The sequence below is a fragment of the Oncorhynchus mykiss genome, chromosome 8 (genome assembly GCF_057628025.1).
Source record: "Oncorhynchus mykiss isolate SJ-2025 chromosome 8, ASM5762802v1, whole genome shotgun sequence".
Taxonomy (NCBI): domain Eukaryota; kingdom Metazoa; phylum Chordata; class Actinopteri; order Salmoniformes; family Salmonidae; genus Oncorhynchus; species Oncorhynchus mykiss.
Window position 1 is genome coordinate 67,007,564 of NC_143029.1, and position 19,937 is coordinate 67,027,500.

Here is a 19,937-nt window from a genome sequence, read left to right on the forward strand (position 1 = left end):
TAATGGATAGCATGCTATCTGAGATACAGTATGTATTTATATGATAAGGACTCTCTGAAGTTTACTGTTATCAAGTTATTTATAAAAAAATAAAAGCATGTTTTTATAATTTCACTGAAATGCTTCAAGCGTCTTCATCAAACGTAGAGACTGCCCCGTCAGATGAGTCCCAGATGTCAGTGCTGATTTGAGTCAAACTTCCTGCTACTTAGTTTGACTGTTCCTCTGGGAATTCTTAGATTGTTATCCTAGTGGTAATCCACTGACAGCGAGGTTCAGTTTGACATCCCAGGATGAAACGTTAAGAGATGTCTCTGTAGTCCCAGAAAATTATCACCTGGACCCTTTACCATATTCTAAATGAAAACAAATGTATTTTGGCAATGAGTGTTATATTTATAGATAACCATAAAAGGACAGATACCATGCAGAGGTGGAATGAAATAATGACAGAACTGTAAAGGACCGAACTCTCTAACTGACGTTGAGTTGTGTTGTCTTGTGAAAACAAAAGGAAGGTGGCATTTGCTTATCTTCAGGTTTATCTCTTGAAACTGAGAAAGCTTGAGTACTGGAGCAACAAATACTTCAGATATGCATAGTTGATGAAAAATAAGCTAGGCACAATCTTCTGAAACAAATAAATAATAAAGGCAGTATTTGACTTCCCCTTCAACTCTTTGCTGGTGCTGCATGTCTGAATGAAGATTGCCACTTTCCGTCCTGCTGCTCTCTGCGCCCGGGGCTAGTCAAGGCAGACATATGGGCTGGACCCACAGGAGAGCTGCTTGGGCAAGTGGAGAAAAGAGAGAAAAAGAAAACAAGGGACATGGGATGAGAGAACGTGTGGAGGGAAGTTTCTGGACTAGTTAATCTTTCATGATGGCCGTTGGGTCTGAGTGAAAACATCAAGCTGGCATTTGCGTCCCGTCCCGACTCTGCCGTCAGCTCTCCACAATAACTCGAGATATTGAGCTGTGTGGGGGATCAGAGGCTGCTCTCATCAGTTGGATGCCCAGATTTGACTGTATTTGGGTACAGAAGCTGTATATGTTTTTGATATACTCTGTACAGTACAGGTATGTTATTGTTCATGCAACAAACCTTTTCATCTGTATTCCTCTTTAAACTGACCTATGATGTCCTTGTCCATATTAAATAAAAGCCGTCGAAGCAGATTTCTAATGAGGCAGCAGAGTAATTAGGCGTTAGGGGAGCATGGCCCTGAAAGAGGTCATCCCCAGTTAAGAGCCAGACTAAGACATCTAAAGCCCATGCAAATCACTTCCCCTTTATGGCCCATGCAAATCACTTCCCATTGCATCTCTGATATCTTATTTTCCCACCATTTATAATTTCCCCAACCATTTCAAAAGGCTCTAAACGCAGACAAGCCATTTTATTTTTAGATAAATCTGCCTAAAGAGTACGTAATTCTATTGATATGAACATCCTTTGTAAACCTTGCGTGTGAATTGAAAACAGCAGCAACGACGTCATGAAGTGTTTTGTAAGGAGTAGAGGCAGAATAGGGAGTCAGCCTCAGAGTACGGCCCTGACAAAACCTTGCGTGCTGTGAGGAAAAGGGGTTTGGTCCACAAGGTTTTGAGGCAGCCAACCTCATCAGAGTGAGGCCCTGACATTGACGTGATGCTTGGTGTGGAGTGGAGGGAGTGGTGTGGTGTGGACAGAGATGGGCAGTATTTCTGTTACATGTATTTGAAATAGTATTTTGTCATTTGTATTAGACTGGGCTGAACTACAATCCAATGTGTTTTGTAACAAGATAACTTCCAGCGCTGTAATTTGTATTTTCAAAATACTAAATACTTTTCTATACCATTTTTCTATTGTGGTTCTCCATTTTGTGTCCCCCTTTCACCCTACGTTGGTATCAGAAGTCTGCTGAATGAACTAAATATACATGTATATGTACAAATGTACAATTGCAAAGCATGCTGATATTATTATAATGAGCTCCACACTGAAACAAGGCCAATAATAATAGCTAGTGTGCTTTGCAGATCATTTTGGTATGTTCATTTTCATATACACTACCATTCAAAAGTTTGGGGTCACTTAGAAATGTCCTTGTTTTTGAAAGAAAAGCACATTTTTTGTCCATTAAAATAACATCAATTTCATCAGAAATACAGTGTAGACATTGTTATTGTTGTAAATTACTATTGTAGCTGGAAATGGCTGATTTCTAATGGAATATCTACATAGGCGTACAGAGGCCCATTATCAGCAACCATCACTCCTGTGTTCCTGTGTTAGTTAATCCAAGTTGATCATTTTAAAAAGGCTAATTGATCATTAGAAAACCCTTTTGCAAATATGTTAGCACAGCTGAAAACTGTTGTTCTGATTAAAGAAGCAATACAATTGGCCTTCTTTAGGCTAGTTGAGTATATGGAGCATCAGCATTTGTGGGTTCGATTACAGACTCAAAATTGCCAGAAACAAATAACTTTCTTCAAAAACTCGTCAGTCTATTCTTGTTCTGAGAAATGAAGGCATTTCCATGCGAGAAATTGCCAAGAAACTGAAGATCTCGTACAACGCTGTTAAGTACTACTCCCTTCACAGAACAGCGCAAACTGACTAACCAGACTAAGGAGAGGAGTGGGAGGCCCCGGTGCACAACTGAGCAAGAGGACAAGTACATTAGAGTGTCTAGTTTGAGAAACAGACGCCTCACAAGTCCTCAACTGGTAGCTTCATTAAATTGTACCTGCAAAACGCCAGTCTCAACGTCAACAGTGAAGAGGCGACTCCAGGATGCTGGCCTTCTAGGCAGAGTTCCTCTGTTCAGTGTCTGTGTTCTTTTGCTCATATGAATCTTTGATTTTTATTGACCAGTCTGAGATAAGGCTTTTTCTTTGCAACTCTGCAAGTAATGTTTGGAAAATATTTGGTGAAGTGAAAAAGGAGGATGATAGCAGTGCCGGCTATGCTGTGTGTGATTGTGAGGCGCTATACAATTTCCACAGTCACAAGACGAGACTTCAAGTAGGCCTATGGCATGTCAAGGAAAATGTAGTCTACTTTCGATTCGTTAAATGGAAACTGAAAATGTTACATTGACTAACCAGAATAACCTACTGACGGCCTACACCGGCCAAACCCGGACAATGCTGGGCCAATTGTGCGCCGCCCTATGGGACTCCCAATCACGGCCGGTTGTGATACAGCCTGGATTCAAACCAGGGTGCCTGTAGTGACGCCTCGATGCAGTGCCTTAGATTGCTTAACTTTTTTTTGTTTTTAAATGCGACGCGAGTGGTGTGGTCAGCATGTTACAACCGGTCAAACTGATGTCATTTGGACATTTTCCACAAAAAATGTATCCCGTTTGTTTTTGCTTTATTGTATTTTCTCCCCAGTCCCAAAACAGCTTTGCTCACCAAAAGATGACTGAGAAAACTTTACAAATGGAAACTAGATGAAAGCATTAATTATATCGATCTATTACATTATTCTGTTGAGCAATGGTTTATTTAGTCTTCTAGGGTAATATATGACAAAAGAGAAGCTACATGTATCTAATTAGACAAGTTGAATAACAAATAGCCTACCAAATGTCAGAAATATATCTAAATCAGGCAAAACAAAGTCCTGCAGCCCCTGTCAAAAAATCATTCTGCAGTCTTTGCCTGTAGCCTACAGCGCTTTTTCTCCATTTGCTGGTTAGGGTCGGGTGCAGGATGGGTTATTAGCAATTGCAGGCGGGTGCAGGTGAACTAACAGCTGACCTGCGCACCAGCAGTGCACTCAACTAAGGCAGAGATGGGTATAAATTACTAATTACAATCACAAAATACCCTAAAGACCAATGTATCAAAATAAAAAGAAAGATAGAAAAATACATTTGTAAGTAGTTGGCCGAACAGCAACAGCATTCTCAGTAACGGTTGCAGAAACGTCTTACTTGCTATGACTGTGATATGTTGTTGTTTATCTACCTTAGTTGAATGCACTGTCACTCTGGATAAGAGTGTCTGCTAAATGTCCAAAATGTAAATGTATATTTTAAAATGAACAGCTGCAAAGCACACTGGGTATTGTCATTGGCCTTGTTTCAGGGCGGAGCTCGTGAGAGTAATACTCAGCATGCTTTGCAATTGTTACATTTTACGTATACATTTACATCCATGGTGGTTAGTGCCGTTTAAGATTAGGGAGGATGATTTCATTTTTTAATAATCATGGCCTTATTTCTATTACAGCATATTGGATGACTGTCTGTCCGTCATCCAGCTCAATGTAACACTGATAGGTTTAGGCTACTACATAATACTCGAATACTCGACAACCAAACCTACAAATGAATGTTTGTAACATAGGTGCACAGGTCGAGACAAAAAAAAGTAATGAGGCTGACGAACAGTGACACATTCAATACCACCTTGCACAATCTTACCTGCATCTAGCAAATCTAGGATGTAATCATTAGTCTAAACAGTTGCAAAATGTAGTTTTGCAACTAAAACAATAGTTTCTATTGAACAAATTCAGGTAGGTCCATCCCCGTTTCATTCCGTTTGTTTCTGTTTAAGAAATGTTTTGCAGCAGTTTTGGCGGAATAAATACACCCATGATCCCCCGTACACACAGTTCACTTTTATAGCAGCCATACAAACAGCATCATCACATCTGCACGCTCTCCTCCTCTCTTATTTCCCTTCTCTTGTGGACAACAGCTGTCTGTTAACATCAAAATAAACTCTCCAAGCCAAACCTTCATACCATAACCACTACACACAGCCTACATCATTGTCACCATATTAGCTAATGTCATAGTCAATATACAGTAGCTACTAGAACTAACACATTAGTAAGCCCACAATCCAATCCATGTGTACAATCACTCAGTACCATATAGCAAGCAGTTTAGCAGTTACACCGCCAGGCCCGGTGGTAATAAATTATTAAAACCGGAAGCTTACCTTGATTTGGAAGTGTTGGTTAACCTTAGCACCTAGCTAACATAAATATCATTCCTCTCCGTTTGAGTCAGGTTGTTGAGTAGGCTAAATTAGCTGCATTAGCTAGCATAAGTGAAACTGAAGAAAACAAAATCCAACCAAATATCTCTCTCTCTCTCTGCTGTTTCTCCTTAATTGTTTAAGAAATGTATTGAAAACTATTGTCTTTGTTTTTGAGTCAACTACTCACCACATTTTATGCACTGCAGTGCTAGCTAGATGTATCTTATGCTTTCAGTAGATTCATTCTCTGACCCTTTGATTGGGTGAACAACATGTCAGTTCATGCTGCAAGCGCTCTGATAGGTTGGAGGATGTCATCCGGAAGTCATCAACATTACTGTGTAAGTCTATGGAAGAGGGTGAGAAAATACAAATGACAGCTTTTGAAAGTCTCTTGTTACAAAATAAATTGGAGTGTAGTTCAGCCCAGTGCAATACAACATACAAAATACTCAGAAGTAATTCAAATAAGTACTGTATTGCAAATGCATGTAACAGAAATACTGCTCTCTTAACTATGGTAGATAAAAAACAACATATTACAGTCATAGCAAGTAAAACGTTTCTGTAACTGTTACTGTGATTTTTGTTGCTGTTCCGGCCAGGCTATGTAATTTCTGTATTTTAAAATACAAAATACATGTATTTTATTAAATACATTTCAAAATACAAGTGTGTTGTATTTCATTTTTTTGTAATTGTATTTTGTCATTTTTGTCTGTCCCTGGGTCTGGAGTGGAGGGAGTGGGCAATCCCAATGATGGCTAATCGCCATGGTGCTGTGAGGGAGATTTATGCATGGCTGTACTGGAGAGAGCGAGAGAGTCTGGCTTGCCAATCGGAATGAGAAATGGAGAGGAGGAACCAATCACTTATGGGAGAGTTAATGGGGAGGAATGTTGGGGCTGACATTCAGAGGGCACCTCTGTCCCTCGTACACGGGTCTGGCTCCCTGAGACATACCATCTGCCTCTTGGTATGGAAAGCAGGAGCAAAGTTGTAACTCAGGTCTCTAGGTTAGTTTAGGTGAATGCACTTTACAAGGAAGCCTTGTTGAAGTCAGATACATTTGGTTCTCTTTATCTGATTAAGTAAAAAATAAGCATAGGGGTGACTGAGGTAAGTTGAGACATTATTTACATTCAACATCATTCCGTCAAGGGAAATATAGTATTCCTATTAACAAAGGTACCTACATATATTTCAGGATGTTGTGTATTCCTGGAAATAATCAGAATTCATGTAAACATTACAGTTTTGAAAACATAGCTTGTCCAAAAAAAGTGGTCTCTTGGGGAAAGTTGAACAGCAGAACAGGGTAATTTAAGCCGCCTACACATTTCTGTACTGAATGAAATATAACCACTACTTTTTAAAACTTTTTAAAATCTTTATTTCCCAAACACAATTCAACACAATCACAATCACTTTTTTGTCTTTTAATCATTTTAAGCATATTTTAACACAGGCTTAAGACCTAACAAACACTTTTTTAAAAACACTTTTAAAATAGGCCAGGCCCTGTTACCTCATATCCCAGCGATAATGCCTTGCATTATGCCTGTGAAGTAAACACTTCAATTTGCTCAGCTTGCCATTTGCTCAAACATTGGCTCAACTCACCCCAAGGCAAACATTTTGACTGTATTAGCCCACACAGTTACAAGGATGGACTTAAATGATCTACTTTGGTTGAGGGACAAGCATCATGAAATTAATTTGACTTAGTGAAAATCCGTTTATTTTTTTTTTTTAACCTAACTTGCATATTACTTTTTCTATGTGGTTTCTTCCTTCACAGACTCCATGAAATGATGATCCCTTCCTGAATATTTGGTCAAATGATACATTTTGTGTATGGTTTCCTAGAAACAAGGGTGGCTCAACTTAACACTTTGGCTGAACTTACCCCACTCTTTCCTAACCATTTCCATGTAATTCTTGATTCTTTTTTATGTCCTATTTTACTAGACTTGCTATGCTATCCTTCCAAGTGTTGTTAGTCATGTGAGGATGCTTGGAAAATGAGGCTATATTTTTATAGAATGTATGCGGCAGACACGATTTAGAATCCCATGACACTTTTGAAAGTGTTTTCCATCCATCGTTCCACCGTTAGTAATCTGTGACGGTTGATGTGTGTGAGTGACGTGTTTCCCTAAACAGCTGCGATGATGGGATCCCAAGAGGCCCTTGATGTGTAGCTGTGAGTGGGTGTGGGTGCTGCTACTGAAAGTAGATGTGTGATTGTACATGACATCCGTGTAATACTGGTGCAAGCTGAGCCCTAGGGCTCTGGCTGGCTCATACATACAGCAGAGGAGAGAGGGAGGAGGTAGAGGAGAGGGAGGAGGTAGAGGAGAGGGAGGAGGAGAGGAGAGAGAGATGAGGAGAGGAGAGAGAGATGAGGAGAGGGGAGAGGGATGAGGAGAGGAGAGGGAGGAGGAGAGAGAGATGAGGAGAGGAGAGGGAGGAGGAGAGGAGAGAGAGATGAGGAGAGGAGAGGAGAGAGAGATGAGGAGAGGAGAGAGGGATGAGGAGAGGAGAGGGAGGAGGAGAGGAGAGAGAGATGTGGAGAGGAGGGGATAATATTACAGCTCAGGAGTTGTGCAATCAGAACTGTAACGAATGGATGTCTCCTGGAGTAGGACAAGAATAGTGTATGTACTGAGTGTACTCAGTGTAGGGATCAGTATTTGGGGAAAGAGAGCACTCTTAACACACTAGATGTTATTGTATTGTGTTTCAGTGACATTTACAGTGTTTCTAGGTGTTTTCTTCAAGAGGCAATGCATTTACGCTAACAAACTACAGTATCTTAAAAATAGTGACCTTCGTCTCCACCAAGACAAGCAAGTAGGTATTTGATGGGGTTGAGGTCAGGGCTCTGTGCAGACCAGTCAAGACCTAGCCCGAACCATGAAAAACATCCCTAGACCATTATTCCTCTTCCACCAAACTTTACAGTTGGCACTGTGCATTCGGGCTGGGGTTTTTTTTCCGCCAACCCCAGATTCGTCCTCGAACTGCCAAATGGTGAAGCGTGATTCCTCACTCCAGAGAATGCATTTCTACTGCTCCAATGGTGGCGAGCTTTACACCACTTCACCCAACGCTTGGCATTGCATATGGTGGTCTTCGGCTTGTGTGCTGCTGCTCGGCCATGGAAACCTATTTCATGAAGCGCCAAACTAATAGTTATTGTGCTGACGTTGCTTCCAGTGGCAGTTTGGAACTCTGTAGGGAGTTACAACGGAGGGCAGACCATTTTTACACACAATTTTTCTGTGTGCTTGTGTGGCCTACCACTTCGCAGCTGAGCCAATGTTGCTCCTCAACGTTTCCACTTCACAATAACAGCACTTCCAGTTGACCGGGGCAGCTCTAGCAGGGCAGAAATCTGACGAACTGACTTGTTGGAAAGGTGTCATCCTACGACGGTGCCACATAGAAATTCACTGAGCTCTTCAGTAAGGCCATTCTACTGCCAATATTTGTCTTATGGAGATTGCATGGCTGTGTGCTCAACTGTATGCACTTGTCAGCAACGGGTGTGGCTGAAATAGCCGAATCCACTAATTTGAAAGGGTGTCCACATACTTCTGTATATATAGTGTGTTAGTCATGTGGGTCCTGTCTCTGTGCCTCATTCCCAGAAAGAAGACCACAATGGACTGAGGTCATTCCCAAGGCAGTCTGAGTAGCACTGCTGGTGGACGATTCATCTGTGTGTTCCAGCTAGGAGGCCTGCTTCACTCAGCGTCCGACCCTGCCCTGGCTCCTGCCTGTCTGTCAACCACTGTTAACCTCCAGCCTAGCAGAGCATGAATGAGGAGTCAGTCCACTGGCTACTAACTCTGAGTCTGATAAGCCTGTCCTTCCTTCCGCTGACGCTGCATGTGCCAAATCACACAAGAGGGGCTCTACTTACACTCTGACCCTGTCGAGGAATACTTAAATACATGGCTGAAACTGTGAATCAGTTGACAGATACTTCCTACTGCGTACTGGAGCAGAGGAGATGCATATGGGAAGAACTGTAATATACACCGTATCATTTTTTATGAGAAAATTCTACATTGTAAGATGGAATGGCATTAGATTCCTGAATTACATGTAACACAGGATCATTTCTACTATGCATGTTTATTAAAGTGGCTTTATGATGCCAAAGCTGATTATTTTGATAGATGTATGCTTTGGTGGCAGTGGAGATGGGGGCGTGGCAGTGGAGATGGGGGCGTGTTAAATGTTGAAGTCCTTTAGCAGTTTGGAGGTCTTTTAACACTTTGCTCCATGTTTCACATCTCCCCTTTCACAAGGGCTCACACAGACAAGAACGAGCTGACATTGTGGGCAATTAAAAGGAAATGGTTGTCATGGCACTTCTTGTTACAATGGATGTACCTGTCCGCAGGGACCTTCAGCGTGGTTTATACCGTACTTCACCAACTTCATATTTAGCTTTTACTATGATTATAATTACCTCTCTTGAAGTAAGAAAGCGCTGTGTCATACTCACTCAAGGTCTCAATCTGTTCTCTTGGCTCCTTACTCATAGTCTTAATTCTGTACATTCCCACATAGTGCTGGTGACAGAGAATAGCAAAGGTAGAGATTAGTCTAAATAACTCAAGCAACAGTGTTTTGTAAGCCGCCATGTTTGTTGTTGTTTTCTATGTAGGACGGTCCTAATTAGAAGACGACTTGGCTAATGAGCTTTCTCTCCCCTGCAACGTATAAACATACAGTACGACACATTTCACATGAGTACATACTTCCACCTACACTGCCTGCTGAGTGATCATGCATGGCTGAATGCAAGAAATTAAGAATTCAACATGGCTCTCAAGTGTTATACATCGTCCATCTCTGTTCTTCTGTAGCAGAGAGGGAGGGAACACACAGCCACTTACTGTAGGGAGGGAACACACAGCCACTTACTGTAGGGAGGGAACACACAGCCACTTACTGTAGGGAGGGAACGCACACACAACCACTTTTTTAAATCATTATTATAAAAAAAAAATAACTGTCTTGTTCAGGGGTAGAATGACATTTTTTTTGCCTTGTCAGCTCGGGATTCGATCTTGCAACCTTTCGGTTACCAGTCCAACGCTCTAACCACTAGTTTACCTACCGCCCCTTACTTACTGTGGGGAGGGAACACACATATCTGTGCTGCCTGTCCGTGAAATGGAGACTGATTGTGTGGCTGAGATGGATTATCTTCTGGCAGTGTCGGTGTCATTCACCCTGTTCAACAGAGTTGGCTCTGTTGGGGACCTGTCCTCTAAGGAAGACCAGGGTTAGTTGGCTCTGTTGGGGACCTGTCCTCTAAGGAAGACCAGGGTTAGTTGGCTCTGTTGGGGACCTGTCCTCTAAGGAAGACCAGGATTAGTTGGCTCTGTTGGGGACCTGTCCTCGAAGAAAGGCCTGACTTAGTTGGCTCTGCTGAGGAGGCTGCTCTCTAAGAAAGGCCAGGGTTAGCTGGCTCTGTTGGGGACCTGTCCTCTAAGAAAGACCAGGGTTATTTGGCTCTGTTGGGGACTTGTCCTCGAAGAAAGACCAGGGTTAGTTGGCTCTGTTTTGGACCTGTCCTCTAAGAAAGACCAGGGTTAGTTGGCTCTGTTGGGGACCTGTTCTCGAAGAAAGACCAGGGTTAGTTGGCTCTGCTGAGGAGGCTGCTCTCTAAGAAAAACCAGGGTTAGTTGGCTCTGCTGAGGAGGCTGCTCTCTAAGAAAGACCTGGTTTAGTTGGCTCTGCTGAGGAGGCTGCTCTCTAAGAAAGACCAGGGTTAGTTGGCTCTGCTGAGGAGGCTGCTCTCTAAGAAAGACCAGACATAGTTGGCTCTGCTGAGGAGGCTGCTCTAAGAAAGACCCGACCTAGTTGGCTCTGCTGAGGAGGCTGCTCTTTAAGAAAGACCAGACTTAGTTGGCTCTGCTGAGGAGGCTGCTCTCTAAGAAAGACCAGGGTTAGTTGGCTTTGCTGAGGAGGCTGCTCTCTAAGAAAGACCAGGGTTAGTTGGCTCTGCTGAGGAGGCTGCTCTCTAAGAAAGACCAGGGTTAGTTGGCTCTGATGAGGAGGCTGCTCTCTAAGAAAGACCAGGGTTAGTTGGCTCTGCTGAGGAGGCTGCTCTCTAAGAAAGACCAGACTTAGTTGGCTCTGATGAGGAGGCTGCTCTAAGAAAGACCAGGGTTAGTTGGCTCTGATGAGGAGGCTGCTCTCTAAGAGAGACCAGGGTTAGTTGGCTTTGCTGAGGAGGCTGCTCTCTAAGAAAGACCAGGGTTAGTTGGCTCTGCTGAGGATGCTGCTCTCTAAGAAAGACCAGGGTTAGTTGGCTCTGATGAGGAGGCTGCTCTCTAAGAAAGACCAGGGTTAGTTGGCTCTGATGAGGAGGCTGCTCTCTAAGAAAGACCAGACTTAGTTGGCTCTGCTGAAGAGGCTGCTCTCTAAGAAAGACCAGGGTTAGTTGGCTCTGATGAGGAGGCTGCTCTCTACGAAAGACCAGGGTTAGTTGGCTCTGATGAGGAGGCTGCTCTCTAAGAAAGACCAGGGTTAGTTGGCTCTGATGAGGAGGCTGCTCTCTAAGAAAGACCAGGGTTAGTTGGCTCTGCTGAGGAGGCTGCTCTCTAAGAAAGACCAGGGTTAGTTGGCTCTGTTGGGGACCTGTCCTCTAAGAAAGACCAGGGTTAGTTGGCTCTGTTGGGGACCTGTCCTCTAAGGAAGACCAGGATTAGTTGGCTCAGTTGGGGACCTGTCCTCTAAGAAAGACCAGGGTTAGTTGGCTCTGTTGGGGACCTGTCCTCTAAGAAAGGCCAGGGTTAGTTGGCTCTGTTGGGGACCTGTCCTCTAAGAAAGACCAGGGTTAGTTGGCTCTGTTGGGGACCTGTCCTCTAAGAAAGACCAGGGTTAGTTGGCTCTGTTGGGGACCTGTCCTCTAAGGAAGGCCAGGGTTAGTTGGCTCTGTTGGGGACCTGTCCTCTAAGGAAGACCAGGGTTAGTTGGCTCTGTTGGGGACCTGTCCTCTAAGGAAGACCAGGATTAGTTGGCTCTGTTGGGGACCTGTTCTCGAAGAAAGGCCAGACTTAGTTGGCTCTGCTAAAGAGGCTGCTCTCTAAGAAAGGCCAGGGTTAACTGGCTCTGTTGGGGACCTGTCCTCTAAGAAAGACCAGGGTTATTTGGCTCTGTTGGGGACTTGTCCTCGAAGAAAGACCAGGGTTAGTTGGCTCTGTTGGGGACCTGTCCTCTAAGAAAGACCAGAGTTAGTTGGCTCTGTTGGGGACCTGTTCTCGAAGAAAGACCAGGGTTAGTTGGCTCTGCTGAGGAGGCTGCTCTCTAAGAAAGACCAGACTTAGTTGGCTCTGATGAGGAGGCTGCTCTAAGAAAGACCAGGGTTAGTTGGCTCTGATGAGGAGGCTGCTCTCTAAGAGAGACCAGGGTTAGTTGGCTTTGCTGAGGAGGCTGCTCTCTAAGAAAGACCAGGGTTAGTTGGCTCTGCTGAGGAGGCTGCTCTCTAAGAAAGACCAGGGTTAGTTGGCTCTGATGAGGAGGCTGCTCTCTAAGAAAGACCAGGGTTAGTTGGCTCTGATGAGGAGGCTGCTCTCTAAGAAAGACCAGACTTAGTTGGCTCTGCTGAGGAGGCTGCTCTCTAAGAAAGACCAGGGTTAGTTGGCTCTGATGAGGAGGCTGCTCTATAAGAAAGACCAGACTTAGTTGGCTCTGCTGAAGAGGCTGCTCTCTAAGAAAGACCAGGGTTAGTTGGCTCTGATGAGGAGGCTGCTCTCTAAGAAAGACCAGGGTTAGTTGGCTCTGATGAGGAGGCTGCTCTCTAAGAAAGACCAGGGTTAGTTGGCTCTGATGAGGAGGCTGCTCTCTAAGAAAGACCAGGGTTAGTTGGCTCTGCTGAGGAGGCTGCTCTCTAAGAAAGACCAGGGTTAGTTGGCTCTGTTGGGGACCTGTCCTCTAAGAAAGACCAGGGTTAGTTGGCTCTGTTGGGGACCTGTCCTCTAAGGAAGACCAGGATTAGTTGGCTCAGTTGGGGACCTGTCCTCTAAGAAAGACCAGGGTTAGTTGGCTCTGTTGGGGACCTGTCCTCTAAGAAAGACCAGGGTTAGTTGGCTCTGTTGGGGACCTGTCCTCTAAGAAAGACCAGGGTTAGTTGGCTCTGTTGGGGACCTGTCCTCTAAGGAAGGCCAGGGTTAGTTGGCTCTGTTGGGGACCTGTCCTCTAAGGAAGACCAGGGTTAGTTGGCTCTGTTGGGGACCTGTCCTCTAAGGAAGACCAGGATTAGTTGGCTCTGTTGGGGACCTGTTCTCGAAGAAAGGCCAGACTTAGTTGGCTCTGCTAAAGAGGCTGCTCTCTAAGAAAGGCCAGGGTTAACTGGCTCTGTTGGGGACCTGTCCTCTAAGAAAGACCAGGGTTATTTGGCTCTGTTGGGGACTTGTCCTCGAAGAAAGACCAGGGTTAGTTGGCTCTGTTGGGGACCTGTCCTCTAAGAAAGACCAGAGTTAGTTGGCTCTGTTGGGGACCTGTTCTCGAAGAAAGACCAGGGTTAGTTGGCTCTGCTGAGGAGGCTGCTCTCTAAGAAAAACCAGGGTTAGTTGGCTCTGCTGAGGAGGCTGCTCTCTAAGAAAGACCTGGGTTAGTTGGCTCTGCTGAGGAGGCTGCTCTCTAAGAAAGACCAGGGTTAGTTGGCTCTGCTGAGGAGGCTGCTCTCTAAGAAAGACCAGACATAGTTGGCTCTGCTGAGGAGGCTGCTCTAAGAAAGACCCGACCTAGTTGGCTCTGCTGAGGAGGCTGCTCTTTAAGAATGACCAGACTTAGTTGGCTCTGCTGAGGAGGCTGCTCTCTAAGAAAGACCAGGGTTAGTTGGCTTTGCTGAGGAGGCTGATCTCTAAGAAAGACCAGACATAGTTGGCTCTGATGAGGAGGCTGCTCTCTAAGAAAGACCAGGGTTAGTTGGCTCTGCTGAGGAGGCTGCTCTCTAAGAAAGACCAGACTTAGTTGGCTCTGCTGAGGAGGCTGCTCTCTAAGAAAGACCAGACTTAGTTGGCTCTGATGAGGAGGCTGCTCTAAGAAAGACCAGGGTTAGTTGGCTCTGATGAGGAGGCTGCTCTCTAAGAGAGACCAGGGTTAGTTGGCTTTGCTGAGGAGGCTGCTCTCTAAGAAAGACCAGGGTTAGTTGGCTCTGCTGAGGAGGCTGCTCTCTAAGAAAGACCAGGGTTAGTTGGCTCTGATGAGGAGGCTGCTCTCTAAGAAAGACCAGGGTTAGTTGGCTCTGATGAGGAGGCTGCTCTCTAAGAAAGACCAGACTTAGTTGGCTCTGCTGAGGAGGCTGCTCTCTAAGAAAGACCAGGGTTAGTTGGCTCTGATGAGGAGGCTGCTCTATAAGAAAGACCAGACTTAGTTGGCTCTGCTGAGGAGGCTGCTCTCTAAGAAAGACCAGGGTTAGTTGGCTCTGATGAGGAGGCTGCTCTCTAAGAAAGACCAGACTTAGTTGGCTCTGCTGAGGAGGCTGCTCTCTAAGAAAGACCAGGGTTAGTTGGCTCTGATGAGGAGGCTGCTCTCTAAGAAAGACCAGGGTTAGTTGGCTCTGCTGAGGAGGCTGCTCTCTAAGAAAGACCAGGGTTAGTTGGCTCTGTTGGGGACCTGTCCTCTAAGAAAGACCAGGGTTAGTTGGCTCTGTTGGGGACCTGTCCTCTAAGAAAGACCAGGGTTAGTTGGCTCTGTTGGGGACCTGTCCTCTAAGAAAGACCAGGGTTAGTTGGCTCTGTTGGGGACCTGTCCTCTAAGGAAGGCCAGGGTTAGTTGGCTCTGTTGGGGACCTGTCCTCTAAGGAAGACCAGGGTTAGTTGGCTCTGTTGGGGACCTGTCCTCTAAGGAAGACCAGGATTAGTTGGCTCTGTTGGGGACCTGTTCTCGAAGAAAGGCCAGACTTAGTTGGCTCTGCTAAGGAGGCTGCTCTCTAAGAAAGGCCAGGGTTAACTGGCTTTGTTGGGGACCTGTCCTCTAAGAAAGACCAGGGTTATTTGGCTCTGTTGGGGACTTGTCCTCGAAGAAAGACCAGGGTTAGTTGGCTCTGTTGGGGACCTGTCCTCTAAGAAAGACCAGAGTTAGTTGGCTCTGTTGGGGACCTGTTCTCGAAGAAAGACCAGGGTTAGTTGGCTCTGCTGAGGAGGCTGCTCTCTAAGAAAAACCAGGGTTAGTTGGCTCTGCTGAGGAGGCTGCTCTCTAAGAAAGACCTGGGTTAGTTGGCTCTGCTGAGGAGGCTGCTCTCTAAGAAAGACCAGGGTTAGTTGGCTCTGCTGAGGAGGCTGCTCTCTAAGAAAGACCAGACATAGTTGGCTCTGCTGAGGAGGCTGCTCTAAGAAAGACCCGACCTAGTTGGCTCTGCTGAGGAGGCTGCTCTTTAAGAATGACCAGACTTAGTTGGCTCTGCTGAGGAGGTTGCTCTCTAAGAAAGACCAGGGTTAGTTGGCTTTGCTGAGGAGGCTGCTCTCTAAGAAAGACCAGGGTTAGTTGGCTCTGCTGAGGAGGCTGCTCTCTAAGAAAGACCAGGGTTAGTTGGCTCTGATGAGGAGGCTGCTCTCTAAGAAAGACCAGGGTTAGTTGGCTCTGCTGAGGAGGCTGCCCTCTAAGAAAGACCAGGGTTAGTTGGCTCTGCTGAGGAGGCTGCTCTCTAAGAAAGACCAGACTTAGTTGGCTCTGATGGGGAGGCTGCTCTAAGAAAGACCAGGGTTAGTTGGCTCTGATGAGGAGGCTGCTCTCTAAGAAAGACCAGGGTTAGTTGGCTTTGCTGAGGAGGCTGCTCTCTAAGAAAGACCAGGGTTAGTTGGCTCTGCTGAGGAGGCTGCTCTCTAAGAAAGACCAGGGTTAGTTGGCTCTGATGAGGAGGCTGCTCTCTAAGAAAGACCAGACTTAGTTGGCTCTGTTGGGGACCTGTCCTCTAAGGAAGACCAGGATTAGTTGGCTCAGTTGGGGACCTGTCCTCTAAGAAAGACCAGGGTTAGTTGGCTCTGTTGGGGACCTGTCCTCTAAGAAAGACCAGGGTTAGTTGGCTCTGTTGGGGACCTGTCCTCTAAGAAAGACCAGGGTTAGTTGGCTCTGTTGGGGACCTGTCCTCTAAGGAAGGCCAGGGTTTGTTGGCTCTGTTGGGGACCTGTCCTCTAAGGAAGACCAGGGTTAGTTGGCTCTGTTGGGGACCTGTCCTCTAAGGAAGACCAGGATTAGTTGGCTCTGTTGGGGACCTGTTCTCGAAGAAAGGCCAGACTTAGTTGGCTCTGCTAAGGAGGCTGCTCTCTAAGAAAGGCCAGGGTTAACTGGCTCTGTTGGGGACCTGTCCTCGAAGAAAGACCAGGGTTAGTTGGCTCTGTTGGGGACCTGTCCTCTAAGAAAGACCAGAGTTAGTTGGCTCTGTTGGGGACCTGTTCTCGAAGAAAGACCAGGGTTAGTTGGCTCTGCTGAGGAGGCTGATCTCTAAGAAAAAACAGGGTTAGTTGGCTCTGCTGAGGAGGCTGCTCTCTAAGAAAGACCTGGGTTAGTTGGCTCTGCTGAGGAGGCTGCTCTCTAAGAAAGACCAGGGTTAGTTGGCTCTGCTGAGGAGGCTGCTCTCTAAGAAAGACCAGACATAGTTGGCTCTGCTGAGGAGGCTGCTCTAAGAAAGACCCGACCTAGTTGGCTCTGCTGAGGAGGCTGCTCTTTAAGAAAGACCAGACTTAGTTGGCTCTGCTGAGGAGGCTGCTCTCTAAGAAAGACCAGGGTTAGTTGGCTTTGCTGAGGAGGCTGCTCTCTAAGAAAGACCAGGGTTAGTTGGCTCTGCTGAGGAGGCTGCTCTCTAAGAAAGACCAGGGTTAGTTGGCTCTGATGAGGAGGCTGCTCTCTAAGAAAGACCAGGGTTAGTTGGCTCTGCTGAGGAGGCTGCCCTCTAAGAAAGACCAGGGTTAGTTGGCTCTGCTGAGGAGGCTGCTCTCTAAGAAAGACCAGACTTAGTTGGCTCTGCTGAGGAGGCTGCTCTCTAAGAAAGACCAGGGTTAGTTGGCTCTGATGAGGAGCCTGCTCTATAAGAAATACCAGACTTAGTTGAATCTGCTGAGGAGGCTGCTCTCTAAGAAAGACCAGGGTTAGTTGGCTCTGATGAGGAGGCTGCTCTCTAAGAAAGACCAGGGTTAGTTGGCTCTGATGAGGAGGCTGCTCTCTAAGAAAGACCAGGGTTAGTTGGCTCTGATGAGGAGGCTGCTCTCTAAGAAAGACCAGGGTTAGTTGGCTCTGCTGAGGAGGCTGCTCTCTAAGAAAGACCAGGGTTAGTTGGCTCTGATGAGGAGGCTACTCTCTAAGAAAGACCAGGGTTAGTTGGCTCTGATGAGGAGGCTGCTCTCTAAGAAAGACCAGGGTTAGTTGGCTCTGATGAGGAGGCTACTCTCTAAGAAAGACCAGACTTACTTGGCTCTGATGAGGAGGCTACTCTCCCTCTCCTGGCAACAACAACACAAGGCTACACATCTCATCATACCGATACCCTCTCACACTGCTGAGCTAACCTGAGCTGAGCCAAACTGAGCTGTACTGTCCTGGGCTGGTCTGCTTATGCATCCACCGTAGTTGCTGAAACCAAACTCTGTAAAAAATGTAAATGTATAATTGTAAGGCAGCCAGCTGCAATAGGATCGTGAGATTGCTCAGCAAAAATGTTGTGTGTGAACATTTTCTTGAGGAAACTCAAACCTATTGCAGCTGGTTGCCTTACAATTGTACATTGAATCTTTTTTTTTACAGTGTACTGAAAAGGAAAATGTGATAAGAAAATATTGAAGCCACTATCTCCTCCACTGTCAAAGGTCATACACAACCCTGGAGGAACCTTCTACTATTATTAAATATATGTCTTATGTGTGTGTAATATACAGGGAATTGTCATCTTATGGTCGTCAATGTTTACACACATGCACGTACACCACACACACACACACACACACACACACAGACACACACAGACACACACACACACACACACACACACACACACACACACACACACACACACCACACACACACACACACACACACACACACACACACACACACACACACACACACACACACACACACACACACACACACATACACACACACAGACAGTCAAGTTGTTGCAGTAATATCTTCAGCCTACCAACTAGAGAAAGTGCCTCTGTGCTTCTCTACCCATCACATAAAATTCCCATAAACTGACTGTAGACCTCCAATCATGCTTTACATTTTCAGATGATAACAGGAAAATCACTCAGGACTGTGAGACAGTGTTATTTCCCATTCCAGGCATAGAAACAAGCTGTAGGGCCAGGGGCGTCCCAGGGCAGGAGGGGATCACACTGCACACACTAATGAGCTCCACAGTCTCAGTCAGAGCAGAGCTGGTGTGTGTCTGTGTGCTCCCTGCCAGCCATCACTTATCCAAAACATCTACAGGAGAACTCGCATGGAAAATACAGTAGCTGGCTACCACAGAATCTTTTGCCTCTACTTATAATTATTTCAGATGAGGTTCTTTTGTCTGTCTAATTTAAGAATTTAAGATATGGCATAAAACTGCAGCAGTTGAGATACAGGATGTAGATTTGAAATTAGTTTTATTGTCATATTTGAAAGAGGAAATGGGATAGATGGAAGACAGTGTTTTGAAAGGAAATTACTGAATATATTAACATTTTGCATAGTTTCAGAACAATCTTGATTTTTTATTTTTCTTGTCAAGGCTAAATATGAGGCCTACTTTTTCTCACACCATGTTTTAAAATGAAATCCCCAAAATCCCCAAAAATGAGCCTATTTCTATCATAAAAGTGTGTTCGCTTCAGATGTGGCAATATCAAATGAGTGCGTGTGTCTGTGTATAAGAAGGAAGGAGAGAGAAAACAACGGGCAAAGGCCACGATACTACTTATTCAGTCCTGTCAGAGTGTCCATTTTGAAGTACTTGTCAAAGTAGACAGAACCTCGGGCCAAGACAGAGCAAGAGCTCTTGCTATCGAGGTAACATAAATATCCTGCCACCCTTCATGGATCATTCCTCCACAGACACCTCACTTTCCCAAACCAGAAACCGTGGATTGATGGCAGCATTCGCACGAAACTGAAAGTGCGAACCACTGCTTTTAACCAGGGCAAGGTGACCGGAAACATGCCCGAATACAAACAGTGTAGCTATTCCCTCCGCAAGGCAATCAAACAAGCTAAGTGTCAGTATAGAGACAAAGTAGAGTTGCAATTCAACGGCTCAGACACATGAGGTATGTGGCAGGGTCTACAGTCAATCACGGATTACAAAAAGAAAACCAGCCCCGTCGCGGACCAGGATGTCTTGCTCCCAGACAGACTAAATAACTTTTTTGCTCGCTTTGAGGACAATACAGTGCCACTGACACGGCCCGCTACCAAAACCTGCAGGCTCTCCTTCACTGCAGCCGACGTGAGTAAAACATTTAAACGTGTCAACCCTCGCAAGGCTGCAGGCCCAGACAGCATCCCCAGCCGCGTCCTCAGAGCATGCGCAGACCAGCTGGCTGGTGTGTTTACGGACATATTCAATCAATCCTTATCTCAGTCTGCTGTTCCCACATGCTTCAAGAGGGCCACCATTGTTACTGTTCCCTAGAAAGCTAAGATAACTGAGCTAAATGACTACGTAGCACTCACTTCCGTCATCATGAAGTGCTTTGAGAGACTAGTCGTGGACCATATCACCTCCACCCTACCTGACACCCTAGACCCACTCCAATTTGCTTACCGCACCAATAGGTCCACAGACGACGCAATCGCAACCACACTGCACACTGCCCTAACCCATCTGGACAAGAGGAATACCTATGTGAGAATGCTGTTCATCGACTACAGCTCAGCATTTAACACCATAGTACCCTCCAAACTCGTCATCAAACTCGAGACCCT

At 45.6% G+C, this 19,937-nt stretch overlaps 1 protein-coding gene across 10 annotated transcripts in view; it reads left to right on the forward strand.

The window, feature by feature from the left end:
- The window catches only part of dlgap1a (DLG associated protein 1a), a 121,980-nt gene that overhangs the window by 91,401 nt on the left and 10,642 nt on the right, over positions 1–19,937 (forward strand). The window lies entirely within an intron of this gene.